This window comes from Lipotes vexillifer, unplaced genomic scaffold, assembly GCF_000442215.2.
Source record: "Lipotes vexillifer unplaced genomic scaffold, Lipotes_vexillifer_v1.1 scaffold1733, whole genome shotgun sequence".
In the NCBI taxonomy this organism is placed as follows: Eukaryota; Metazoa; Chordata; class Mammalia; order Artiodactyla; family Lipotidae; genus Lipotes; species Lipotes vexillifer.
Genome location: NW_006779172.1, coordinates 68967 through 75582, shown reverse-complemented (window position 1 = coordinate 75582; position 6616 = coordinate 68967). Strand labels below are relative to the sequence as shown.

The 6616-nt window shown below is 36.2% G+C and overlaps 1 pseudogene; it reads left to right on the top strand.

The window, feature by feature from the left end:
- The first annotated feature begins 3423 nt into the window (after positions 1 to 3423).
- LOC103076979 (40S ribosomal protein S13 pseudogene) lies at positions 3424 to 3879 on the top strand (annotated as a pseudogene).
- The last annotated feature ends 2737 nt before the right edge of the window (positions 3880 to 6616 follow it).

The following is a 6616-nucleotide window of genomic DNA, read 5'->3' as shown; positions in this document are numbered from 1 at the left end:
GGAAAGAGAGGTGTACTTACTGTCAGAATACAGAGACGGGCTGTGTGGAGGAGAGAATGGAGAGATCAGTGCAATTCTGATTTCCGCAAGGATCTGCAGGGATAACCCTACAATACTGCAAGATCCTATCAACCTGAATGATACGAGTAATTGACTTTCCTTTTTTGGAGGGGAGGAAGCGGGGTTGGATTCAGTTGCTTGTGTTATAGTGTTAAGTTTTAAAAATATAAAATTGACAGTATAATGATATAACACTCTCACTGGAATAGGGGTGATTACCTGGCAAATGGAATGATTTTACTGCCTTTTCAGGAGCTAATACATAGGCAATCTCTTTCTCTTTCTCTCTTTCTTAAAACTCATATAGCATATGATCATACATGCATATATTCTATTTATACTCTATATGTTCTCTATGTATGTGCCTGGGTTTATATAGATAAATATTTGTGTGTGTGTGTTCTGTAGGTATATATTATTCACACACAAAGAAAGAAAGGATAAAGGGTAAAAACCATTATTACTTGCTTTGAGGGTATTTATAATCTGTTAGGGGTAAGAGTCATTTTTAATATCTTATAATGATATGAGACAGAATAAAATATAGGTTAAATAGAGTTACAAACATTGTACTATGGAAATACTAGTGAAAGGAGTGATTACTTTTGATATATGGACTGAGCAGAGAAACAAAGAAAACACAAACAGTTCAATTAAAATAGTTACCCCTGAGCTGAACCTGGAACAACAGGATTTCAATATATAATGGTAACGATGGCGGTGGTGGCTTGCGTATGTATGTGTATGTGTTGTTGAGGGGTGTGGTTGTGTTCCAGGCTGACAAACATAGAGTTACACAAATACATCACTTACTTACATGCTGCCAGCTTAGCTATCCTTTCAGCCTCGAATAAAACCTTCTGTCAGACACTTCAAGGTCTTTGGCTGAAACTACAGCCACTGGTAGAGAGTGACGTGTTGTGGAACTTTTTCTTCCAGCCAAAGTGTCTAGTACCTGTGGTGCTGAGTTACTTTTCCTTCCACCTGGACATGTAGGAGCAGATCACTTTCAGAAGGAGTCTCTGCTAACCAGGCTTCAATGAGGAAAGTTATTAAGGGGATGGCCTCAGCATTTTTTCCTTTAAGAAACTCACCCAAAGCAAGGAACAAAATGTGGCAATCACTATTCAAGACAGTGTCAAAATCATTCAGACATCAAAACAGGCTATTGGAGTTCACGTGTTCTTTAATACGAACAGCTACTATCTTCCCTTTAGCTTAATTAAGGGGTTGCATATCCTTACAATTAAAGATAATTGCAGAGTGTAAAAACTGCATTGTGATTATAGAAACACCGAATGAAGCTTGGTGACTACAAGACAAAGACCTCATCAACTGAACACCTTGGAAGTGTGTAGCCTTTAAAATACAATTCCTCCTCTCTACAGCTTTTTCTTTTTATAGAGCCCCCCTCTTTCTTTATTCCCAACAGAAATACATTGTTCAAAGTCTTGACTGATTGGAAACTAAGCTGTGGTTTTTCCTTAAATTTTTTTTAAGTTCATAAGTATCAATGGTGCTTCTTTAAATCATTTAGAAGTTGAGTTTGTTCTAAAATCAGGGTTCACTGCATTATTGTTTTGTGGTTCCTTTGGAAACCCTGTCAAAAATATCTTGCTACATCTCATTTTGTTAAATAATGTCAGTATCTTTCACTTAAAATTATTTACGTAGACAGAAGAAGCCAGCTTTAGATGCTATGAAATGTGAAGCACAGGTATTTTTGCCTGATCAGACACATAGCTTCAATTTAGGGGCAGTGCAATAGAAAAAGCAAGGTGATTTTTTTTTTTTTTTTTTTTGCATACTGAATAGGCACTCTAGCTTGATAAACATCATGTTGGATTTTTCTCTCTGAGACTTTATACAAAGATTTGTAGAACTAACTTACTTGGATAAAAGAATGAGAAGGAGGGTAAAAGAGATTGTAAAGAAGCCAGTTTAATTTCTCTTTAAAATGATAGAGGCCAATTTCTATCATAAGTTTATATGAGCTTCTCTAAAGAAAAGGTACATGTACTGCAATGCCACAAGCCACGAGCGTGTTCTCTTTCTTGAATGAAATATCACTATTCAATAAAACAACAAATTGGCAAAGAGCTAAATCTTTAAACTGCTTCAGCTACATGTCATCATTTACTTATAAGACCTGATCAGCTTTATTTATCAAAGAAGCATCCAGCAGTGTCCCTCAAACTAAGCATATAAAGTCATCAAAGTGACAGGACTCAAAAAGTGGTGAACGAAAAACTGTAAATAAAAATCTCCAAGGAGAGTTCATTTGGGAAAAAAATATCAATTGGTAAGTAAACAAACATCTGGGCAATCTTCTAAAAAATTGTCAATTCCCAAAAATGAATAAGGTCATCTTTGCGTCCTATCCAATGCTTTGTTGGTCAGTGGTAACACTTCAAACTATCAAAGTGAGTTCGTGGAAATGCATATAAATTAGACATTGATTTGGGCTTAATATATTCATTTTCTAAATAATATGCAAATTTGTGTAAACCTAGATTTTTAAAATAAGATTTAAAGGCTGTAAACTCCACAATCTCACAATTTACATGTTAATGTGGTAATTCAATTCAACAAACATTTATTGAACTCCTAGCAAAGTACTGTGCTGGGTATTATGGGAGCATTACCATACCATTTAGGGAACATACAACTAGGAGGTGAGATAGGAAGAATAAAGTGTAATTTTGCCCCTGATATTATACCTATATTAGCAGTTAATGCAAAATGAGATAACGTATGGAACAACTAACACTTGTAAGGTATCTTTCTCTTTATATGACACCATCCTTTAATGTGGACTTTCCTGTAACATCGCCATTGAAACTTTGGTGGATAAGAGTTGGAAATAGGGCTTCCCTGGTGGCACAGTGGTTGAGAATCTGCCTGCCAATGCAGACGACACAGGTTCGAGCCCTGGTCTGGGAGGATCCCACATGCCATGGAGCAACTGGGCCCGTGAGCCACAATTACTGAGCCTGCGCGTCTGGAGCCTGTGCTCCGCAACAACAGAGGCCGCGATAGTGAGAGGCCTGCGCACCGCGATGAAGAGTGACCCCCACTTGCCACAACTAGAGAAAGCCCATGCACAGAAATGAAGACCCAACACAGCCATAAATAAATAAATAAATAAATACATTGTGTATTATTAAAAAAAAAAAAAAAAAGAGTTGGAAATAATATCTTGCTTTCTTTCTTACTTTAAATGACAAAATTTTCTCTACTCTGGATAAGCTATACATTTATCCATTTTTGAATCAATTCTTCTTTATGTAAAATTCTATGTGTTTCATATTTTAGGTTGTGGTTTTAACAATTGAGTTGAACCACACTGCCACCATCGTAGGTTGCATGCATGCTCCAGGGAAGGGCCTGTCCCAGTTGGCTCTGCCCTACCACCGCAGCACCCCCATCTGGCTGAAGCTGACGTCTGATGACGTAAAGGAGCAGATCTACAAACTGGCCAAGAAGGGCCTGACGCCCTCGCAAATCGGTGTGATCCTGAGAGAGTCACATGGTGTTGCACAAGTACGTTCTGTGACAGGCAATAAAATCTTGAGAATTCTTAAAGTCCAAATGACTTGCTCCTGATCTTCCTGAGGAGCTCTATCATTTAATGAAGAAACCTGTTGCTGTTCGAAAGCATCTTGAGAGAAACAGAAAGGATAAAGATGCTAAATTCCGTCTGATTCTGCTTTAGAGCCTTATTCACCGGTTGGCTCGATATTACACCACCAAACGAGTCCTCCCCCCATCCCCCACTGGACATACACGTCATCCATAGCCTCTGCCCTGGTTGCATAAATTTGTCTGTTTACTCAAGCAATAAAATCATTGTTTAACTAGAAAAAAAAAATGAGTTGATGAATTGTTCACTGCTTTCATTGAATTTGTCTTAGTAAACACTAACTTCAATTGACAATATTTGGAGTCAACATACAATTCACTTTCATAGAATGATCATATAAAATACATTGAAAAGAATGAAAAATGGTGAAAAGGATAAGGCTATTAAAAAGAAAAAAGCAGACAAAAACACAGCAACCCCTCACTGAACACAATGGGAATTTTCTGATGACTTAATCCATCCACTTAAGGCGGTGTATCCACAGAAATTTCAAACATAGCACAACGCTTTTTCCTATTAATGAAGTGTATAGACCAGCCGCATGTATCCTATTTCAATGAGTTACTATTTTTACTTTGTCAGTTGTATTATACAAGTGTAGCAGAGTGATAGGAAACCTGGGAATTCACACCTTTTGACCTTCTGTCTTTGTGAAGCATTTATTTACAGTCCTTTAATATATGGTAGTTTCTTTAATTCTCAGATCTATCTTGCATAGCAAATATAATTATTATACTATTTGTTCCAAGGAGACAACGGAAACTCAAAAAGATTAATGATTTGGGCTAATTCACAAAGGTACTGAAGGGCAGTACTTGAATGACAAGCCACATTTTTAGGATCTCAGAAAACAACCTCTTTCCACTCTACCTGTCTGCCTTGACTAAGATCAGGAGATATAATAGACAACTGTGAATCTCTCATTTTAAGTAACCAAGGGGAATTTTCTTCATTTTCTTATTTCCTTCCTTTTATAATTGTACTTTAAAATTCAGGAATAAGGTTATCTTTTAGTCATACAATATTAAGAATCAAAATAAGACCTTTAAAAAAATTACTGTTATGCATTCTGATAGGAATATAGATGTGATTCTATGGAGGCTAAGATTCTCACACATAAGTTTAGGACATATCCATCACTGATCAATAAGAATTTACTGTGTTATTTTCATATGATCTAGACTGCTCTGGGTGCCACAGGAGATAGAAAAATAACATATTCAATTCAGAAAATAAGAAAAATAACACATTCAATTCAGAAAATATATATTGAGCACCTATTTTATTCTATGCATTACAAGAGAAAGAGCAGAGGTTTAGGAAGCAAGAAGAATTTCACCAGCAGAATATATAGATGAAAAAGACCTAAAACTATTATTTGAAATTTTAAAATCTGATTATGGAAACACAACTGACACATATGAAGCAATTCAAGGAATTGAATTTGATGTGAGGTCTAAAAATCATGACAATCCTAGGGTTTAATAAGCTATGTTCATTAAAATTCAGAAGGAATATTAGTAACACAACTATTTAAGACATTTAATCAACCTTAATTTGAAGGTAGAAAACTGGCTGATATTCATATTCATGAACTTATAAGTGTGGTTTTTAAGAGCATCATAAAATCTGTATGTCAAGTCTGTTAGATGAATTTAGGTAATTGCAGTAGACAAAATCCAATTAAGTCACTTCTTAGAGGAAAAGTAAATACAATATATTACCTCCAGTATTTTCCAACTATACCATATGGTTTATTTCATAGAGTTTAAGAGAGTAAAACGTATGCCTATCTAATCACAGGCCCACCAACCCATCACGGCACATACTTTGCGATGTTTCCCAGGAAGTGGTGATGAATTTACTCCAATGACATTTGTTCAGCCTGCTCACACAAACTACAATATTTGCATCTAGCTTGGCTGGGGTATTAAGGTGGGAAAAGGAGCAGCAGGAAGGCAAAACGATGGTCATGAAACAAAATAAAAATCACTGTCAAAAGAAGAACAAAGCTTATGGACTCATTAAGCTGGCATTCTTTTTCTCTCTGCTAAGTAACCACATTAACATTCAAGTAGCACATATTGTTCATTTTAATCTGTATTTAAATAAAGATGATTTTTCTTTGCAGAGTAATAATTAGCATCAACTTCTTTTGAGATATCACAGCTTCTCTCCATTAAGTATTAAACAGTAAAAAGAAACTTAAAATTAATGAACTATCTTGAGTATATTCAAAGGTGTAAACTGCGTGGGTGGCAAATCTGAGAATGTTGGTATAGCAAGAGTGGTATCATATACTCTATCCCCCACTCAAGTACATAACAAACTATGATTCATGACATCGAAATCCACTTCTTTCAAATTTGCATATGCTTTAGTTCCTTTTAACCTCTACCCATTCACTCTGCTGATGCTTCTCATCATTAAATATACATTTACATCAACTTTTACTGTGGCCACATAAAAATACTCTTCCCTAGTGCTAGAAAAAGTAAAGAGAATTAATGAGTGTCACCGTTCAGACATAAAACCAATTAACCTTGATATATGTATGTCTTATTCAATAGGAGGTAAAATTTTCATATTTAAATTCTAAAGTTTGGGGGTGACAGGTCTAATCCTGTCAACAGTTTTTTTTTGTTGTTTGTTTTTTGTTTTTTTCTTCTCTCCATAATGTGGCTAGGAAAAAAAACCAGAAACATGTATCTGTAACAGAAAGATTATTGCTGAGGGACTTCCTGGGCAGCTCTCAAAAGGAGAAGTTTAAGAGAAAATTCTGCATGACCCCTCAACTTGCATGTGTTCAGCTTTTAAAAAGTGGCTGGGGGCTTCCCTGGTGGCGCAGTGGTTGACAGTCCGCCTGCCGATGCAGGGGGCACGGGTTCGTGCCCCGGTCCGGGAAGATCCCAC